General features: G+C 37.2%; 1 protein-coding gene across 3 annotated transcripts in view; it reads left to right on the top strand.

Annotated features, from left to right (window-relative positions):
* Nucleotides 1-22,561, top strand: part of NWD2 (NACHT and WD repeat domain containing 2) — a 233,294-nt gene that overhangs the window by 134,623 nt on the left and 76,110 nt on the right. The window lies entirely within an intron of this gene.

Below are 22,561 nucleotides of genomic sequence, written 5' to 3'. Positions count from 1 at the left end.
ACATAAGTGTAAATGAGTGCCGTAGAAAGAAAGAACAAGAGATTGGGAAAGAGGTAAAAACAACTGAGAATTTTTTAAAGCTATTGAAAGATGATAACCTACAAATCCAAGAAGTTCAGTAAACACCTGAGTACATTATGTAAAACTACTGACAACCAAAATTAAAAAGAGAGAAAAATCAGTAAAGTTTTAGAGGAAAATAAATCCATTACCTTCAAAGAAACAACAAAAAGATTTTAAGCTGACTCTTTAATATGGAAGCTATGGAAGTTAAAAGACTATGGAATATCATCATTAAAGAACTAAATGGAAAAAAACCAAACTACAGTGCTATGCATTGTGAAATTATCCTGCAAAAGTGAAGAAGAACTAAAGAAGTTTTCAGTCAAAAACAAAAGAATTTGTCATCATTCAACTGCATTAAAAAAAAAAGTAAAAGAAGTTCTTCTGCCTTAGAGAAAATAATCACAGCTAGAAGTTTTAAACCCTAAGAAGGAATTAAGAACACTCAAGAGATAATATGGAAGAACATTGTGTACAGCAACAATTGTAATGTCTTTTGGGTTTTATAACATATAAGGAAGTAAAATATAAGACCAAAATAGTACAAAGGGAAAGAGAGGTAGTTACCTCTCTTAAAAACAGTTTTGCATTATTTGGGAAGTGGTAAAAGTACAAATTTTAGGTGAACTGTAGTAACTCAAGGATGATTATTATAATATCCCAATATATAGGAAGACCACAAAAATAGGAATACAAAAGGTTTTATTAAAAATCTCATGGAAGAGATAAAATAGGGTAATAAAAATTAATTCATCTAAAAGAAGGCAGAAAAGGAGGAATAAATAATAAAACAAATAGAAGTATGGTAGCCTTAAATCTAACTATATTTTATTAAAAGTAAATGGGTATATTGTTTGCTGTTCCTTGATTATCTGCGGATCCTGAACATTTTAACACTTATTTTCATATATGAAAGGGAAGGAGCTCAACAACTTTGAAAATAACTACACTTCCCACAAATCCGTGAAAAGACGAAGAGGAAAAAACCTATAATTTTTATTTAATAAATTTGATAAACTGTACTAGGGTCGCTTTTATCAGATTATGAAAAAAATGTTCAGGATCTGCAGATAATCAAGGAATAGTAAACAATACCCAAGAAGCCATAAAAGGGGGTTTGCTCAAACCGGAGCCATTTTTATATCCATGATATCTAAGAGGTATATATAAATAAATCCCTTTCAAAACAAACAAAAATGCTATCAGAAAAATATTTCTTTTGAGGATGGGGAAGGGCTTCTAAGAAATACAGTGCTTTCCAACCAGAGTGAAGATTAAAGAAAAAAAATTTCAAAATGAATAAACTTTTCTCAACTTTCTTAGTAATAGTCATTATTTTCTTAGCTGTTAATATATTTTTTAATGAATATAAGAATTATTTTATAAATGTTCTATGAAAAATTCAACCTTGAAGCATTGCTTATATAATTGTATGTCATGAAACAATGGCCAGTATGAAAATTAATGGTATTTTTTAAAAATCGAATCATTTGATAGCTTCCTAAGTTTTTCTGAGAGATGAAAAAACAAGAATACTTAATTTATGATGGTATTATATAAGGTAAACAATTCGAGGTTTGCCTTCCTTATGCAGCTGAAATAAAATTACTCTGGCAGTTTTCATGAATCTTAAACACAATAAAAAAAAGATTGTTTAACTAAAAGAAAAAAGTAAATGGACTAAACACCCCAATTAAAGTACAGATCCAACTATATACTGTTTATAACAGTTCCCTTTAAACATAAGAACGTAAGTTGAGAGTAAAATAATAGAAAAATATACATCATGTAAACACTAACAAAAAGAAAGTTATTTACACCAATACCTCAAAATAGACTTTAAGAAGATAAAGTGGGACATTTCACAATGATAAAAAGGCCAATTCACCATGAAACATAGTATTCCCAAATTATACTCCTTATAATATGGCTTCAGAATGCACTTGACAGCACTAAAAGGAGAAATCAATAAAGCTCTGATCATATTTGGAGATTTTTACAGAACTCTTTCAGTATCTGAGAGAACAGGCAGAAAACAGAAATCAGTATGTAGAAGATTTGAATAACATGTTTTATTAACAATGACCTAATTGACATTTATGGAATGCTACATCCAACAACTTCAGAATGCACTTTTCTTTCATTTATACATGGAACATTTTCTAATGTATATAGCTAAATTGTACAGTGTGACCCACCCATATTATGGGTGCGAGTGCAAACCTCGAACAAATTTCAAAGGATTGAAGTTGTACTGAATTTGTGCTCTGACCTCCATGGAATTAAAAACTAAAAAACAACTAGAAGATGACTACAAAATTTCCAAATATTTGGAAATTAAGCCACACAGTTCTGAAGAACCATGTGGTCATTGAAGAAAATCTACAAGGGCAATTTTTAAATATTTTGTTCTGAACTAAAATAAAAAAACAACATATCAAAACCTGTGATATTTAGTGAGAGCAGTGCTTAGAGGGCAATATGTAGCTTTAAATGTGTATATTAGAATGAAAAAAAAAGGAGGTTGGAGGTTATTAACCATTTAAGTGTTCATCTCAAGAGACTAAAAAGAAGCGGAAATTTAACCTAAACAGATTAGAAGGGGGAAAAAAGCACATTCATTGGGATTCAACAGCTTTTAAAATACTTTCAAAGAGTCCTGATACTATATACACCTACAAGGATGAAAGGATGGTAGAGTTTTAGAGTTATTAAGAGCCTTAAGATCATCTAGTAACTAATTAGTTAAATGTCCTCATTTTATACCATAGAAACTGAGACCTAAACAAGTAAAAGAAACATTATTTCCTGCGTGATTAAAATATGTCAGGTACTATGCTGAGCCCTTTTTCCATGTTATTTTACATAATCTTCACACTAACCCGTTGAGGCAATTATTTTTCCAGTTCTATCAATGAGGATGCTGAGACTTAAGAGGTTTTGGTAACATACCCAAAGGCTCCCAGCCAGCAAGGGATAGAGCCAGGGTGCCTGCATGGGTCCTTGTGATTCCAAAGCCCACGCACTTCCTACTCCAAGCCCCTGAATGGTTTCACCAGACGCCATAGTGAAGTAATAGAACCCAAGGCCCTTTCTCTCCGTCCACTACTTTTTCCCTCTATAAAAGCACAAGAATTGAACCATAACATCTGGTACAGTTTCCTTCGCAGCATTCTCACATACAGTTCCATAAGTCAGATTAAAAAATCGTAGGTCTAATATGCAATGTACTTTTCTCTGGTGGGAAATGAAGCTATATTATTGCCCAAAGCTTTACTAACATTGCTTAAGCCAACCATTAAATTATATTTTTTTAATGAGATTTTTTTCATCTAGTTTCCTTAGAAAAACTGGAAGCTGCCCAAACCTATGTTTGAAAATGCCATAAATATATATTGTTAAAATAGTGTAAAAGTTTGTTAAAAAATTTCCCCTGGCATGTTTCCTGCTATTTTCTTACAGTGCAAAGTCTAGGTTTGCTATATACCAAACCGACCTAAACTTTCACTATGGTTCTAGAAATACATAGTTAGCACAACCAACAAATCTATGTCTTGCCTATCGTGTGTAAGACTCTGTGCTAAGTTCTCTGAACTGTGCCTAAGTGCTCTCTGCTTAGGCCTCACTGTTTTGGTGAGCATCCACCTAAAAAGAGAGAGATATACGCAGGTACACCTGGATGTGACACAGGTGATAAGTGTAATCACATGGTGCTAGGTGTGTGGGAGCAAAATGGAGAAACCAATTTGTTCTGACTCTGTGGGTTCAGAAGACAACTGCAGGGGAAGGTGATGCTTGCATGGCATCTAGAAGGACCAACAATTTTCCATTTCTGGATCTGGGATAGAAGGTGTGAAGCTGCCTTTATAGACCACAGAGCACAATTCCTGAATATAGTTAGACTACAAGGTTAATGACAGAACATTAAGGGACATAAGGCGAGAAATGTAGTTTGAGGCCAGACTGAATAATATATTGCATGCCAGTGAATTTCAGCATGAATTTATTAGCAGTGAGGGAAATGTCTGGTCCAGATTTATACCTTAGGAGGCAACAAGATGAGGCCTGAGAGGAACTATCTAACTAGGAACTCAGTTAATGGCATGATCCAGGTGAAAGTTAAGCTGGTGTGGTGAGAGGTGAAATAGAGAAATTTCAGACATAGAACTCATGAGACCTTGTTGACAGGTTAAATGTGGGGTTGAGGGAAAAGGATAATTCATAGGTTATTATGATAATATCCAGAGTATTAGCTCTTCCATACATTCTACTCTCAAAGATACTTAAATATACACACAGAAACACTTATCAAGGAGTAACCTACAATCCAAAATGTGTAAAAGACAATTATTTGCTAAAAATAAAAATCTATTTTAACTAGCAACATTGTACAATACTCTTTTTTTAAACATATCAATTTTATTGGTATGTATTAATAGAGCTTACAATTCATCCAAAGTATACACCAATGGGAGGTATAATCACATAGTTGTGCATTCATCACTTCAATCATTTTTAGAGCATTTTCATTATTTCAATAATAATAAACAAGAAAATTCTTCACAATATTCTTGATTAATCATAATCTTTTTTCTGACTTGGGCAGTATCGGAGGAGAGAGAAGTCAGTAACCACGAGTGAAGAAGGAGCAAATCAAATCACAAAATCAGTCTAGACCATTAAAATCCTATAAACACTTCTCACATTGTTGTTTATCTTCCTTCTTTACTGTATCAGGAAAGAAGCACTTTTGTAAAGATGTACATGGTTCAAATGTGAACTAAAACCTGAGGCAGGGGTCAGCAGCTGCTCCCCTCCCAGCTTTGACATATGTACCAATACAGGACAGCCTGGTGAGACTTCTCAGCTTTGCAGCTCATTCTGTTGTCCCAGCTGTCCATAGCAGCCCCAAATTACCGTGTGGTCCCTGCCTGCTTCCTATTTTTCCTCTTCCTTCTTTTGTATCTGAGATATTGGAGAATGCACAGATCTGACTGTAGGATTATCACCGTGCCTCACTCCTTCTCTCCTTTGCTGTGACAAGTTGTGAAACCGTCCTCACAGCCATACTGCAGATCTGAATCGAATGGTTTGAGGCAATTTAAGTATTTCCATTTTTTGATGCAGCTACCGAAGGAGAAACCACACATGTTATCTATGATTTTGGAAGAGTTAATACTTTACTGTTTTATTATTTGAGATGGGGAATCTCTGCTTAATTTCACTTAGGGCAGTGTTTACACATGACTTATCATTATACAGAAAACATATAGCATTGTTATTAGATGAGTTTTATAAATGCTATTTGATTAATATTTCTGGACTAGAATTTAGTTAGTACATTCCACCAGCAATATTATACATGCTTAAAACATATTCCCTCATACAAATGGATTAACTAACCATTGTGATTTCCCTTGATTTCAAATGATTCTTTTGCCTCCAAATAATTTGCAGGCTTGTAGATTTTTACCCAGCCTTGGAAAGAGCCAGCTGAGTAAGCTTTTGGAAGAGGCTTTGAATTTTGTCCCTGTGAAGAAAGGATATTAATTGGTCTCAAACCTGAATCAGTTGTAAATATAGCAGTGACCCTGATTAACCAACAGCAGGGAAATAATTGTATCTTAATTGCATGTAGCAGTGTCAATGAAGTACCAGAGTCTGAGCTTTTTCCGAAACAGCAGATGAGATATGCTTTAAAAGAATCTACATTGGTCTTTTTAGCTACCTCCATACCTCATTTCTTCAATACAGTAAAATAATAAAGCTAAAGTTTAATTAGAATATGTTCATTCTAACCTTAGCTTTTGAGTAGATTTCATTGTCGTTGTACTAAATGTAGGGCTTCACCCACTTTTGTAACTATGCCATCTGGCATGAACAAACCTACAGATTTAATTTAGGCAATGTTTATTTTTTTAACTACCTGACATCAATTTTGGATCCTGTACAATTTGCGCTGCACATAGGGTCTTGGTACACCCCTGTGGATCACCAGCTTGCCTGTACACACACACACAAACACACATGCACACACACTATAGATTAACACAGAAACCTAAATTTACAGAAGGTAAATTCTTTGCCAAAAAAAGAGAAAATTGACATTGTTGGGTAAAATTTCAAGCAGAATATCTGTATTTCTTATTAATCACAATCACTATTATTCTTTCAAATTCTCTCTTAAAAGATGGCCAAAATAGACTATTAAACAGTTTTTTTTTAATAAAGTTCAGTATAGAAAACTGATCCTGTTCATTTTTCCCCATGATGGGATAATGATTTCTGTTTTATACTTATTAAATCTGTTGAAGTGGTTCAGGAACTTAAGGAGGCAAGAGACTTCCCTTTTCTCATTTTATCATGTATAACTGATAATCCTGAGTTGATATGAACTAGCCCACATTTACTTAAGGGTGCCAAAAGTCACACCCAATTCTCCTTTTGGCATCAGAACCAACCAACTGACCTTTTTATCGCCCTAGAGAAAACGTTGAAAAATGTATTCATATTCTACTAATTTTGCCCTATAGTGCAGAATAATTTCTCATTCCTTAAAAGTTTTCAAATGCAAAGAAATGAATTTTTACAAAAGCAACCTTTTTGTGTTAACAATTTCATTCTAGATTGAAGGAGAGCAGTATTCATGGTAATAATAGTCATAAAATGTGAGAAAAGAATAGATGTAAATTTCAGGAGTTTGAGAAGTCATTTCTATTTATTGAAATGCAGTGTATTTTAAATAAGGCAATTAGGATCATACTCATCATAAGTAGTATATTGAAATCGTGTTATTATGGAATCTTCAAATAATTCATAGATGAAATTGAAATGAGTTTTAACTTAATAATAATTTGAATAACTTTTCTTTGTATCTTAATTTGTATACAATCTGTATTATCTCTACCCAACACTGTTACTAAAACTAAGCACACTTATTTCTTCAACTCCTATTCATGAAAAAAATATCTAGCCTCTTATATTTGGAGAATTAAGGATATAAAAGCATGTAAAATATTCGTACAGTACTTATTCAAGCTGGATTCTCAGTATTTCATGTGGATAGTTGTTTTATTCCCGGTAATTTTTGAGGTGGATATTATTATTTTTGCCATTGTGCAGATGAGTAAACTGAGGAAAAGAGGATGCCTGACTCATGCCAGGATACACAGCAAGTAAGGAACAGAGCAGAGCATGAACCCTGGTGGTACTCTACCTTGTTGCTTCTTCATTTTTCTTTACTCCGCTTTTGTTTTCCCTGAGTTAGGATATGTCAGTCTACAAAGGTCCCTTAATCAATGGGTCATGAAGTCTCCTTTGAAGCTTGGGTATCTACTAGTACCATACATTTTCAATGTGTCTCCATCTAATATATATCAAGATCAATCTTGACTTCCATCTTTCTCTCAATTCCACTTTTTTTTTTCATTCTTTCTTTTTGGTTCTTGAAGCTGATACCACCTGTCTTGAGGACCCCATATGCAGTGCACCCTGCAGCACAGAATGTCCCATTGTTTCTAGGAATGATGAATTCATATTTCTTTGTTTCCCATAATAGTTCTATTATGTCCCTCTAATTGTTGGGGAGAGTGAATTAAAGGCTACAGAATTAAAAGATACATTGTAAATGCTCTCTGGCTGTCACATTCTGTGCAGTCTCTCCCAGCGTCCTATTGAACTGTGAGGATACAAGGCAAAGATGATAATTCACAAGGCTAAAGTAAGACTGAATCATGGAGGAAATGCAACTAGTTGTGACGTATAGAACTAAATTAAGAGGCACCAACTCTTAACAATAAATAATAAGAGCAAACATTTACTGGGCATTATTTATAATCTCACAACAACACTATGAGGGGAAGTATTATAAGCTCCATTTTACAGCTCAAAGAAGCTGGGGTGTGAAGCCAGGCAGAACTGGCTTTGAAATTCATGGTCTTCACTGCTCTATCTTTAGACCTTTCACCTACCACTTGACATATGATGAGGAGATGCTTCATTTTAACCCCACCAACTCCCCTTTGCCTCAAAACCCAGGTCTATATCATGAAAAACACTGAGATGCTATCCATTGCTGTGCATATGCAGCTTTCTAGAAGGGTTACCAAAGCTCAAAAGTTCAAATTCAGTGGCTGCCAATCACCATATAAAAAACAAACATAATAGAGGTTTGATGGTTGTATTTTGGCATGGATATTGCCAATAAACTGCTGGTTGAAAACACCTTAATATCTCTACATTCTGAGAATTCCAAATATTCATTTACTCAATGTTGAAGACATTTAGAGAATTAGCAACAGTGGTAGATAGAAGATCCAGTTCAATCTAAATGCCTTTTAGATATTTAGACCCTGGTTTCTGAATTAGGAGAAAGGCAATCAGTGTGTCCTCCAGGAACAGATGGAGAAGAAGAGTTAACAAAAGCCCAAATGGAACATGAGTAGGACAAAAGAGCCAACCAGACATCCTATACATTCACCAATACCCAGTTTGGCTTTTTTAAAAAGTCTTTGAATGTAATTTACCACATGGACTCCAAAGAAGGTCATGTGTCTGAAAATGATTTGCCACAGCAAATAATAGACTTCAAAAACATGTTGGCATCTAAGTAGGATGCAGAATATTCTTTGTGAGTATGTATGTGTAGGTGTGCATGTCAACTTGAATAGCCAGGGAACTTTCACCTATTTTATTTAGGTTTCCTTTCTTTCTTTCTAATTCCAGCCAGAAACTAAATACAATCAGAAACTAGTAAGTACTAGTTTTACTCCAAAAGAGAAGGATCATTCAGATTTACTCCAATAAAAGTATGCAACCCCTAATCAAAGCTTTTCTTCATTTACAAGGAAAACAAAAATAAAAACTACACAGTAGTCTTTCCTTATGATCATTGCACAAAATGAGTTCTGCTTTTAGAACTTTGGCACTCCATTTTTTTTTACAATTTAAGATCCCAGCTTTTATAACTTTTTTCTACTCAAAAAAAACCCTCATAAGTTTTTCTTTAGGATGGTGTAGAAACCAGTATTTCTGCACAATTCACTGGAATTTTTTCTTTGTAATAAATCTCCTTAAAACAAAAAAACAAAGAGGAGACTCCTCTCCCTCTCATGGTTTCTGCAGCTATGAATGTATTTCTTAGTTTATAGCTGCTTCTGATTCCAGATCTTCTTTAATGTGTATAACCATATCCACACTCAGCAGAATATTCTTTATAACCAGCAACTTGGGGAAACAGATCTGGGAAAAAATACGTATATATATGAGCACCAGGAAACAAAAACATGGCCTAGTAAAATATAAGGCAAGAATGCCTACAATGAGATGCTTTTTTTCCTTTAAGATTTCTTTACGGCGGTTGTCAAATTTTTATTTTCCTTTACAAACAACCACTTGAATGAATCAGACAGTGCTCTGGAACAATGGAGATTATAGCAAATTTACTAAGTTTTTTAAAATGCAGAATATTCTTTTGAAAATAAAAAGCATATACAGAGAATAGACTGATGTGCAAAGACAGCTGAATGATAGGGATGGGTTGCAAAGAAGAGAAAGAATAGAATTAACAAAATTCTAACAAAATTGATAAAAAAATATCAAGTCAATGATATAGAGAATAAACATGAGATGCTTTTTTTTGGTACACAAAAGAAAAAGACAGATGAAAAATAAAAGGGAAAAAATACTAGAAGTGCATAGCAGAGACTGGGGAGGCAAGCCTGGGTCCAACCCTAGGTGTTTTTAGGAGGATACAAAACACTAGGGACAGAAGCAATAATCAAAACTATAATTGGAGAAAAATTTCTGGACCTGACGTAAAACTTATACTCCCAATATAAACATAAAGCTTCGATGAATCTAGCAAAATAGCGAACATATGTAGAAGCACACCTAGAAATAAAAAGGGAGATTTAGTCACAGATATGGAAATAATAATAATAACAGCAACAACACTAACACAACATACTGACTTCTGTGACTTGCCGCTTGACTCCTGCCTTAGAGAAAGTAACATAGCTAATGGTTAAGTACACAGGCATTATTGTCAGCCGCTCTGGAACAAGAGGTGTGCTTGTCAACTTTTAAGAAATAGAATATCACTATGCTAAGTATATTGTTCTAGTATGAAGGCTGGCATGGGAAGTTATCCAGTTATTTCTAGAAATCTTAGGTAATCCTGATCCCACAAACCTTAATCTCATGAACCTTGGTGTCTTCATCTTTAAGACACAGATAATAATATTTCACTGGCTTGTTGGTAATTTTAAGCAAGATAATATATGCAGAGTATTGAGTGTATAATAAGCAGCCCCCAAAATGGTAAGTGATTTTAGAAATTGTCTCCATGCTCAATTGCTTGGAACCTAGTTTAAGCTTTATATTAGAACTTTAAATTTACCTAATATTCTCCCACAATAGATTATATATTCTGAGAAGGAATTTTTATCTTTGTCCCCACTCCTCAATACCTAATTTACCACCTGATATATGTGGTATTAGATGGAAAATAAAATTGCTCTACTTTCAAAGGTTATTCTGTAATATTAAGTATCATGAATCCACTAGTAAAAATTTTTAAGGTAGGACTCTTCACATTTAGATCCTTGACGGCAGCTATTTAGAGCTCTAAGTATTTTTGACTACTTTCTTTAGGATAGACTCAATGACGACCAAAAACAATGCGCAAAAACAACAAGGGAACAATGAGCAAAACAAAGAGCAAAGAGACAAGGGAGCCAAATCAAGGGAGCCAATGTAGCTCAGTGAATGAGCACTGGTCTCCTGCATATGAGGTTCCAGTCAATCCCCGACCAGGTACCTCAAAATAAATTTATTTTCCTGGGTAGCAAACAAACAAGTGAAAAAAAACAACTCTCATTAGAGAGTGGATGTAGCTCAGTGGTTGAGCACCTGCTTCCCAAGTACAGGTCCTGGGTTCAATCCCCAGTGCCTCATAAAAAAAATTATATATATATATACACATATATATAATTATATAAATATATATATATTTCTCCACATTTGGTTGTAAAACACAAAAAAGTGAAACTTGGTTCAATGACCTGAAGTTCACTAATACATTTTTATACGGACCTACAAAAGTCAAATTTTTTATTATTATCTTTTTTTACTAAAGATACATGGATCATACAAAATGTTACATTAAAGAATATAATAGGTTTCCATGTACCCCATATCCCCCACTCCTCCCACATTGACAACTTCTTTCATTAGTGTGGTACGTTCATTGCATTTGATGAGTACATTTTGGAGCATTGCTACACAGCATGGATTATAGTTCATGTTGTAGTTTGCACTCTCTCCCAGTCCATTCAGTGGGTTATGGCAGGATATATAGTGTCCTGCATCTGTCCCTGCAATATCATGAGGACAACTCTAAGTCCCGAAAATGCCCCAATATCACACCTCTTTTTCCCTCTCCCTGCCTTCAGCAACTCCTGTGGCCACTGTCACCACATCAATGATGTAATTTCTTCCATTGCTGGAGTCACAGTGTTTCTATAGTAAAACACCAGTAAGTCCACTCTAATCCATATTTTATTTCTCCATCCTGAAGACCCTGGTATGGTGATGTCTAAATCGAGAGGGGGCTTAGATCCCACATGACTGATGGATGGAATTCTCCTGCTTGCAGCTGTAGACACTCTCAATTCCCTGGTGTGGTGGTTGGCCATCCTCATCTCCCTGTTAGCTGACCTGGCTAAGACCAATGAACCACAGAGTAGGTGTTGCAACTCTGCTGAGGCTCAGGGCCCAGATGGCACATAGACAGTCCAAAGATTCATGTCTCCTGAGAATACACCAACCCCAGCACCAACCACAGGTTCAATAAAAGTGACTGAAGAGCCATGCATAGAGAGGTCACATCTGAGACCAACTCCATCACACTCAGGAGCACAAATTCCAAAGTAGGGCCCACTGGCAAGGCACTGAATTCAAGAGTCTTCTGTCATGACTGTAGGGCCTGTGTGTCTCTGTAGCCCTTAGGAGCACAACGACCTGGGGTTGTATCTACTTTGACTCTCTCTGAGACCCTGCTGAGATGTGCATAAGCACTACCCCTCTGATGACCTCCCGACTCATTTTGAAGTTTCTTAGCCATATAAACTCATTTGTCTTTATCATTTCCCCCTTTTATTCAAGGTCTTTTTCTAGTTGCAGCTAGTGCCTGGTGGTAATCCCTCAGCACCAGGGAGGCTCATCCCCATGCTGGGGGGAAGGTAATGCATTTACATGCTGAGTTTGGCTTAGAGAGTGGTCACCTTACAGCAACATGAAGGCCCTCAGAAGGTAACTCTTAGGCACCCTACAGCTCTAGGCCTAGTTGAAATTTCAAGCACACAGTCTCATAAGCATAGTCATCAGTATCAAGGGCCCATCATTGGACCTTCCCTCTTCACTGGTCTTTGGCCTTGTACTTGGGAGACTGTTGCTTCTCCATTGGGGAGTGTGACAGTTTCCCGGAATGGGAACCCAGCACTCCCTCAGTTGTCGTGTGAAACTCTACCCCCTATGTCAATACCCAACAAACATTTGAACATATCTATATACCCTATATGCCTGCCCTCAAGAACTTCCCATACATGCATCCCCCATCAATGACACCCCATATCAGTGCTCCTCCCCTGCCATAGTTGAACCCCTCTGTGTTCCAAAACATCTTAAAAAATTAAGTCTAATATATTGCTAAATTCAATTTATAGGAAAATGAAATTATAATGATAGGATTAAAGATTAGAAATAAAATACATAATAATTTAGAAAAACTGAAAGTAGAAAATAAATTAGGGTAGTTGAAACTGAAAAATATCTTAAGAAAATTTTTTTAATGTTCTTTCATCGCTGTAATAGGTGTTGCCCTGTATGTACAGTGGCAAGGCAATCTCTTCCATTTCTTCCTCAGTGTTTAATCCTTTTTTTTTTTATGTCTTCAAAAAGTTTTAGGTCACAGTAAAGTCACATGTAGAATATTGGGAACTCCCATATACTCAATATCAAACCCTTTCCCCCTTTCTCCAGCAATGATCTTTTTACACATGGGTGCTACATCTGCTGCAACTGATGTACAGATATTGGAACATAGCTACTAACCATGGCTCCACTATGGTTTACATTATGATTTACATTTTAGACTGCACACTTTTATAAATTTTTGGTCATATTTAACATGGCCTGTATCCACCATTGCCCCCCAGTTACCCCCTCTTCCAACTATTCTATTCCTCTCTCCCCCTCCCCTCATGGCTCACAGTGACAACCAAGTTTCACTGCTTGAAGGACAAGTTAATAAATACTTGCAACAATGCTGAGGGCTTTACACACTAGTCTGTCCTTCCCCTTTGGGAGCCACCCATGCTCTTGAGAGACACCTTCCCCTTTTTGAGAACATCAGGCACCCCAGGATGGGGCATAACACCTTCCTGCTCATTGTATGGGTCTCCACCCACTGATATAACACACTATAACAAGATGAGCACTCACACACTCCCTAGAAGCCTGCCCCAGGTGCACCCTGTGCCAGATGCCCCTCCCCCACCTGTCAAACACTGTAAACCAATAACCCTTTCCTATTATGTTTTCTAAAGAGTTTTCTCAACATTATAGTTTCAACCACATACCCGATAATCTACTGTGTTCATTTGTTCCTCCCATTCTTCCCCCCAATTCCTTGGACTTTTGACCCATCCTACCAACCCTAGCCCCGCTCAAGCCTGTAAAGCCCAACCCAATAGTTTCCCTATAACCCCATCTTATCCCTTCAGTGCAGCAGTGACTTACCTCCACTTACCTCCACTTTATCATCCCGTGTGGGTGTTTGGGTGTTGGTTCACAACATTCCTCTCCCCTCTTCCCCCCCCCCCGCCCTCCCCCCCCCCCCCCCGATTTCCTATAAGCCTATCTTCCAGTGTCTAGCTCTCTGAGACCGCTTGATTTGCTTAATTTATATCAGAGAGGTCATGTAGTATTTGTCCTTCAATGCCTGGCTTGCTTCACTCAGCATATAAGGTCCTCAATATTCATCCATGTTATCCCATGTGTTAGTACTGTATTCTTTCTTACAGCTGAGTAGTATTCCATTGTATGTGTATACCACATTTTGTTTATCCATTCATCTGTTGATGGGCATGTGGGTTGATTCCAACTTTTGGCAATAGTGAGTAATGCTGCTATGAACGTTAGTGTGCATGTATTGGTTCGTGTCCTTGTTTTCAGTTCTTCTGGTTATATACCCAGCAGTGGAATTGCTGGATCACATAGCAAATCTATACCTAGTTTTTGAGGAACCACCAAACTGTCCTCCACAATACCTGAATCCTTCTACATTCCCACCAGCAGTGGATGAGGGTTCCCATTTCTCCACATCCTCTCCAACACTTGTAGTCCTCTGTTTTTTTAGTAGCCACCAGTCTAATGGGTGTAAGATGGTATCTCACTGTAGTTTTAATTTGCATTTCCCTAATAGCTAGTGATGTTGAGCATCTTTTCATGTGCTTTTTAGCCATTTGTATTTCTTCTTCAGAGAAGCATCTGTTCAAATCTCTTACCCATTTTTTAAATGGATTATTTATCTTTTTATTTTTGAGATCTAGGATTTCTTTATATATGCTGGATATTAGGCTCCTATCAAATATATGCTTGCCAAATATTTTCTCCCATTGTGTAGGCTGTCTTTTCACTTTCTTGATAAACCCCTTTGAGGTACAAAAGGTTTTAATTTTGAGAAGGTGCCATTTATCTATTTTTCCTTTCACTGCTCATGCTTTGGGTGTGAAGTTCATGAAGCCATTTCCTATTACAAGGTCCTGTAGATGTTTCCCTGCATTGTCTTCCAAGGTCTTTATGGTCTTGGCTCTTATACTTAAATATTTGATCCATCTTGAGTTGATTTTTTTATAAGGTGTGAGATGGTGATCCTCTTTCATCTTTTGCATATGGCTATCCAGCTCTCCAGGCACCATTTGTTGAAGAGGCCACTCTCTCCCAGTTGGGTGTGGTGGCCTTGTCAAATATCAGATGCAAAAGCTGAATTTTTAATCGTTTCTCTGTCAGACCAAACTTATTTCAGAAGTTCAAGGGGAAAAAAACATGTTTAGAATAAAATAAATATATCTCAGTTTAGAATATATTTTATAATTAAAATATGAACTTTAAATGCTTTGTTATTATGCTTTCCTATATGGGTATCTAAATAAAAATAAAAGGAATATGTCATGGTCATTTTTAGGACAGATTTAAAGTTCAGTTTTATCTAAACTCTCTCAAAGAGAAAAATTAACCACAGGCCAAAAAATAACAATAACAATAATGAAGCTCTTGATTAAGGAAGTGAGCAGTGTGACAGGGTGAGTCAATTCGTTTATCTCTCCTTCATTTTGGGGCAAGTCCCACAACTCAAGAAAGGAAAAATGTAAGTCCATTTTCCTTGCAACCATGGCTAATACCAGCCAAATTCAACCTGGTTTTGCCAGGATTTTAGGACAGTTCCTTGGCAATTATATAATTATCTTTCTGCTGGCTCTTGCGTTTTGTCTTATTTCCCTGAATATGTTGTGTGTGGTGGTGGTTTTTTTTTTTTTTCATTTGAGTGACCTTTGAGTCAGAGGGACGTATAATTTGGTGGCTTTTGTAAAAGTGTTCCTTTGAATACAACCCCCATGTGTCCTCCTCAAATGTAATTTTATAAATGATTTTTAAAAGACTGTGCTCTCTGTAATGCTGGGCTCAACTACTGATTTCTTTAAAAATTGAGAAGTTTAGAGAAATGGGCATTTTGCTGAAATTCACAAAGGCTTTGTTGTTTTAAAATTGTTTGGGGAAGGAACATTTGTTTAATAATTTTACAACTAGAAACTATAAAACTAATGGAATAGTTTGATTTCCTTAATGTTGAGATGATAATACTCCCTACAATTTCAGTTCACATTTTATAACTAAAATATCAGACTGATTGTATAAAGGGAAATCCTTGGCAGCTGCTTGATAATTTGGGTACCCTCCCAACCTCTTATACTCCAGTTGTCTGAGTCATGCAATGAAAAACCACTTGACTGGGTTCATGAATTTTCCCAATGTCTTGTTGTATTTGTAAGCATCAAGAAATGCAGCACTTTCCATGCCATTGTTTTGCAGGGTTTTCACAGAAAGAATTGTGGTGGATAAAGCTAATGTAGTCACTCAAATGTAAGAATAAGAAAAAATACTTTTAGAGCATTTAATGTATGCCAGGTACTGTTCTAAGTGCTTTACAGTTTTTCAACTATTTAATCTTTCCAACAACCTTATGAGGAAGGTACTGCTATTATACCTCCTTTACAAAAGAATACACAGAGGCACAGTGAATGACTTGCAAGCTGAATGACTTGCCCAGAGCCACACCATTAAATGATGGAGCCAGGATTCACACCCAGATAGTCTACTTTTAGTTTTACTCCAAGCATTCGGGTTTTACAAAGCACATTATGTAACAGATTTTATTACCCAATCCTTTTAATCTCCCCAGGAGATATTAAGGTTTTATTATTCCCTTTGGTCACCTGGGTAAACTGAGACATAGAATCACTAAGAGGAATTGGCCAAAGCCCTACACTAGTAAGTGATGACAATGTTCGGTCCCTGGCCTCCAGTCTGCAGGCAGATTACTCTCCGCCAATGCCAGTGAGTTTCAGGGAAGTTGTGTTTGCTTTGTTTTGCCAAGGAACACTTTTTTTTAAATTAAAATGTTTTCAAAGGTATCTCTCTATTAAACAAATGAAGGCAGAACTAACCTAGTGGAAGAAAGTATAAAGGGCAGCCTAGTGTTCTAGCCCCAGCTGTTCCCATTTCACTCCCAAAAGTCCCTAAAACATCTCCACGGAAGAGTCAGAACCTGCTGCTTTACTCCATGGCATCTTTCAACAAGCTAAAGAACACTTTAGAACTGAGGGGTAGAAGAACTGAGGGGTAGAAGTCCCTTCTATCCTCACCATAAATTCAGAACCAAGTAAGAGGTGGTTGTAGGAATCAGGTACAGATGGATAAAAATGTCACCTTTTTACTGATAAAGCTGCTGAAGAACATGGCTTAGAGCCAACGCCAAGCAAAATTATTAACTCTTTCATCCCCTTATGAAATAGAATTTATCCACCCACTGTGGCTAATACCTCAAGCATCCCCTGTGGAGCCTGCCCTGTAAAATGTGCCATTTGGAAGATTCCAGCAGAATGAATACTTTCTGCAGACAGACAGATCCCAGAAAGAGAAAAGGGCTGAGTTACCATGCCTTATCCTTCCTCCCACATCACCAATCAAATAAGTGACTTCTCTGGGGAGAAGTGAATCAAGGGCAGGAAGAAACCTGGGGTATACTCCAGGGGAGCACCCCCAAATGGAAACTCCCTGAGTGGGTACTAATAATCCCATTTAACATTCAAGGATTTGTGTTCTCGCTGCTTCACTGGGTTTGGCCTGTGGTCACTTGGCATGTGACTCCCCCTCAGGTGAGATTAACACCTGTCAGGGCAAGACCGTGTCAACTTCCTCTCCCCACTACAACCACTGCTGTTGTGGGTACCTTCATCGAACATTCATTTTGTCCCGGGAAAGCCTAAAACAGGTAAGAAAGTGCCATTATTAAATTAATACCAAGGCTATTCTGTACCTATACCTGAAATTTAATGTTTTCTATTGCCCATGACAAATTATTTCCAACCACATTGTTCAACAGCCCTTCCGAGGCTCCATAAAAAAAGGCTCTGTGATTAAATCACAGAGTACAGCTATTACAGTAATGAAATACTAATAGTATAGTATTATTAGTATTAAATAATAATATTCATTAGTATTAAATATAGTTTTATATTGGAATATAAATCCTATCCCATTAATCTCACAGGGAGAAATTACAATTTAAAGATTAAAATTCCAAAGAATTAAAGTATGAAATAGTTAAATCAAGTTCTAGGATAATTTTAGTGGAAGATAAAATTCTATTGGTTTTGTGGGTTAAAAGTAAAAAAATTAATGTTTGAAACTGATTTTCCCTAATATCTGCTTCTCCTCGGTCTCATTCGGAGGCATTCTTGAATCCTGGGTACCACTACAGCTTGGACTATTTGGGTATGTGTTCTTCATTCAGCATCTCATCAATTTTATTTGTCTAAATAAAATTTTATTTGTCTAAAGAGTTAATGGAACATAAGTGATTATCCCAGGACTGGCCCCATTCCCATGAAACGTTGTACACCGACCTAATCATCAGAATGTGGGTCCCCAGTGGCTCTTATTGTGGACTACCGCAGATGTCTGAAGTAGCTTCCTTGATTCCAGCACCCTCTAGGGGAGTAATTCCAGGTTGTTTTCTGAGATCTTGCCTCCTGTCTTCCATTGAGTTTCTTTTGGACACATCACCCTTTCTGATCTAATAATAACTGAAAATGCTTTCCTTTTTTCTGATATTCTTTTTGATTGTTTGTTTGTTTGTTTTTGTGCAGCTAGACTTAGGTGTATCTCCTGGCCTTCAAAGGTTTCATGTCTACTTAACCTGTCTTCTAAGATATTAGCCTTTCCCTCAAGGAAATTTTTCTTTCTTTTAGCTTTAAAACAGATTGCCTTCATTATTTTGTTTTTAATCTTCTGCTGCTTCTGACATGATTGTCAGACAGAAGCACATTTTCCAAAACACATGAGTTCTTCCTTCATTCCCTGATTCATAGTGATAGGTCTTTTTAATTGCCTCCTTAGCATTTGAGTTTGCAATGGTATCAATGACACTTCTAACTCAACCCCCCCAAAAAATAGTATATTCTATTTATTCTGAAGATACTACCTTCCACAGGTGACCCTTGAGAGCTTTTGGCAAGCCACTTAACTATAAGAGGTTAGATATATTAATTCCTTCTTTTGGCCTTAAATATAGTTCACAGATACTGAGGCAGCCAGAATAATGCCATCTCCTTGGGCCTGGCCCTAAAGAATTTAAAGCTAGACCCCACCAGTGTTCTGTCATGCACATGGAGCCTCAGCTCTGTCTGCTCTTGAGCGTCCTGTCCAACAGAAATGGCCAAGAAAGATCAGCAATAAGTCATTCTGCTTTCTAATACCCTGATGTCTATATTCAGACTCTTTCTTCCTTTCAGTCCTCTGTCCTGACTACTTTCCAAGGCCAGCAACTACAGCCCTGTCTATGTATAAATACCTTCTTGCCTGTCTAAAAACACCTGTGGACAGAGCCACCCTAAGCCAGGACCCATACTGACCGAAGGCTGCGCCAACCCTGTTAAAAGCCAACTGAAAACACAGTTGCATGGCATGATACAGACAGCGGCCAACCACCAAGGTTGAAATCCATGATCCCTCTCTGCTGACCCTAGAGGCCCAAAGTCAGGTGCCCTCTTCCCACTGAAAGCCTCTCCACTCTTGATCTATTTCTCAAGATTCTCAATACAACACTCTAGATATTGGAATTTTAGGGGAATCAATAAATAGCACTCCTCTTTCCCCTACTTAAATTGTGAACTAATTGAGAGATAAACACAGGAGTCAGGCAGGTGGCACTCAAAATGCTACCTTTTCTATGAATATGGCCGTTGGAAATCCACAGGTAAGTGAGTTTTCTAGGATCCACAACCCTGACTTAAGGCCCATAGATGGACAGCCACAGGCCTGTCCCTGTGAAACTCAGTGCCATAAGGACAGCAGAATGTGTTCTCTGCCAACAGGTAGATACCCCACAGGTATAGCCAGCTCCATCTCCCAAAGCCTCCAGAGAGTCAGTTCCCACCTATGAAGAGGATGACTGAAGGAGGGCGAGAGACCACAGTGCTACTCTCATGGGGGGTCCCTCCACAGGGGAGCATCAGGAGCACAAAGGATGCTCTACCTGAAGGAACTCACCTTCCACAAGAGTGTTTGCTGTGTTGTCAGAGGAAGGATGGGAAACACAGAACTAGTCTGATATGATTTTATCAATGATATATGTTCCCTTATTGGTCTGATAGAAATTAACAGGTAGGATTTCTGCTCTTAACAACACTAACATGTTCTGGGTTCTCCCTGCTTGCCAGGAACTCTGGTAAGTACATTCAGATGTTCCTGACCAGAGTTTGAGCTCCTAATTACCTCACTATTCATTGTTGTTTAAAACTGAGCTCTATAAATAGTTCATTTGAGAACCAAATGAAGATTTTTTTAAATAGAATTCAAGATTTAATTTTTTTTCTTTCATAGTATTTTTTAATTGTATTTTTTGAAGATGCTTAGATCACAAAAAATGTTACAATAAAAAATGTAAGAGTTTCCTATATACCCCACACCCTACCCCACCCCACTCCTCCCACATCAGCAACTACTTTCATCATTGTGGCACATTCATTGCATTTGGTGAATATATTTTGGAGCACTGCTGCACCACATAGATAACAGTTTACATTGTAGTTGACACTCTCCCCCAGTACATTCAGTGGATTATGGCAGGATATATAATGTCCAGCATCTGTCCCTACAGTATCATTTAGGACAACTCCAAGTCCCGAAAATTCCCCCACATCTCATCTCTTCTTCCCTCTCCCTGCCCTCAGCAACTCCCATGGCCATTTTCTCCACATCAATGCTACAATTTCTTCCATTACTAGTCACAATAGTTCTATAGTAGAATACCAGTAAGTCCTTCTGATCCATATTTTATTCCTCCATCCTGTGGACTCAGGGATGGTGATGTCCACTCCACTTCTATATCAAGAGGGGCTTAGGTCTCACATGGTTAATGGATGCAAGTCTCCTGCTCGCAGTTGTAGGCACCCTGGGTTCCCTGGTGTGAACATTACACCCAAATGCAGCAGGATACACATTCTTCTCAAGCAATTAAATGAAGATTTTTTAACTCTAAAATCATGTCCCTCTCTAGCACATCACCTTACCAAGGCAGTTGCCACGGAGATGTTGTCAAGTGAGAGTTCAAGCAGCTTTATTTCTTTCCTTGGCTATTTAGGGATTTTAAGAAATTTTGTCTACGGTACTTGTTCATCATACTGAGTTTCATTATTTCTGCATAAAGAAAGCTTTCCAGGGATTTCTGCAGCTAAACTGTGCTAATGTTGTCTGGAAAAATATAGAAAGTAATCCTACATATATACTGCAATAGACAACAGTTCACAGAAAACATAAATTCCATGGCGTTCTGTTTTGACATAAAACCATGTTGAATTTGTAGGTATTATCCAAGCTATAAAATTGAATATAGAAATGTGGGTGCTGTTTCTGAAATATCTGGCCTCCTTTTGTTCCCAAACCCTAAACATTGGAGTGTCCCAGGGGTTGGCCCCAGGCTCTTCCTCCACTCTCCCTACATATAGGCTCTCCAGAAGGGGTTTCATATGCTAACTCAGCCCCCAGTGTCATCTGCAGGTTCCTGACATCCAAATGTGTGGCCTCAGCTCTGACTACTGCTTTGAGCTCCAGACTTCCCACCTATTTCCACCTGGATTTCTCAAACGTTTTTTAAAGAATGTTTTCTGTCCAGAGCAGAAATTTTTATTTTTGTTCTTAAACCTGCCCTTTCCCACCTACGCCATCTTTTCCCTGTCAGTAAATCAACCAGCATCATTAATTGCATCGTCCAAGCAAGAAACATGATGTTATCCTAGATCAGCGCCATCCAAATAGAAATATCATGCATGCCACGTCTGTCATTTTACATTTTCTAGTAGTCACAGTTAAAAAAATTATAAACAGGAGAAGTTAATTTTAGTAATATATTGTACTTAACCCAGTATGTCCAAAATATTGTCATTTTACATCAATATAAACATTATGGAGAGATTTATCCTTTTCTTGTACAAGTCTTAAAGATCCAGTGTGTGTACATTTTGTTCTGCACTAGCCATATTTCAAGTGCTCAGTAGCCACATGCGGCTAATGGTTTCCATAATTGACAGTGCAGTCTTGCTTAGATGTTTTATCTCTCACCTCTCAAACTAACTCCGTCAGCACTTCCTCTTAGGTCTATCATCAAAATATATGGAAACTGTCCACTTATCTGCAACTCCAGTACCGTCTCCATCTTTCAGTGTCTACCAGGCTCTCCTACTGAGCCCCACACCTCCCTTCTCATCCTTTCCACTCTGTTCTCCGTGCAACAGCCCAAGTGATGATTTTGAAATATGTATTCTTCCCTTACGTATTTATTAAGCAATTATGTTCCAGGCTCCGTTTTATGTACTAGACACATCAATCGTATAGTGGTTCAGTGCAGCTGGTCCTGATGCTAAATCAATCTGTTCTTCAGTTTCCTCATCTGTAAAATGAGAACAATAAGTTAATAGATGTAGAATGTTTGGTACATACATAGCAAGTACTCAGAAATTTATAGCAGTAATTCTTTTTTCAAAAGCCACTATGCAGGTTTGAATTTTGGGTTACTGACTTTCTCACTGATAGAGTCTACATGTAGTTGAGGAGCAAAAGATAGTAAATGCAGATACATTTAACATCATGTCTGCTA

Source organism: Dasypus novemcinctus, chromosome 1 (genome assembly GCF_030445035.2).
Source record: "Dasypus novemcinctus isolate mDasNov1 chromosome 1, mDasNov1.1.hap2, whole genome shotgun sequence".
NCBI lineage: Eukaryota > Metazoa > Chordata > Mammalia > Cingulata > Dasypodidae > Dasypus > Dasypus novemcinctus.
This window is presented reverse-complemented; position numbering and strand designations above follow the sequence as displayed.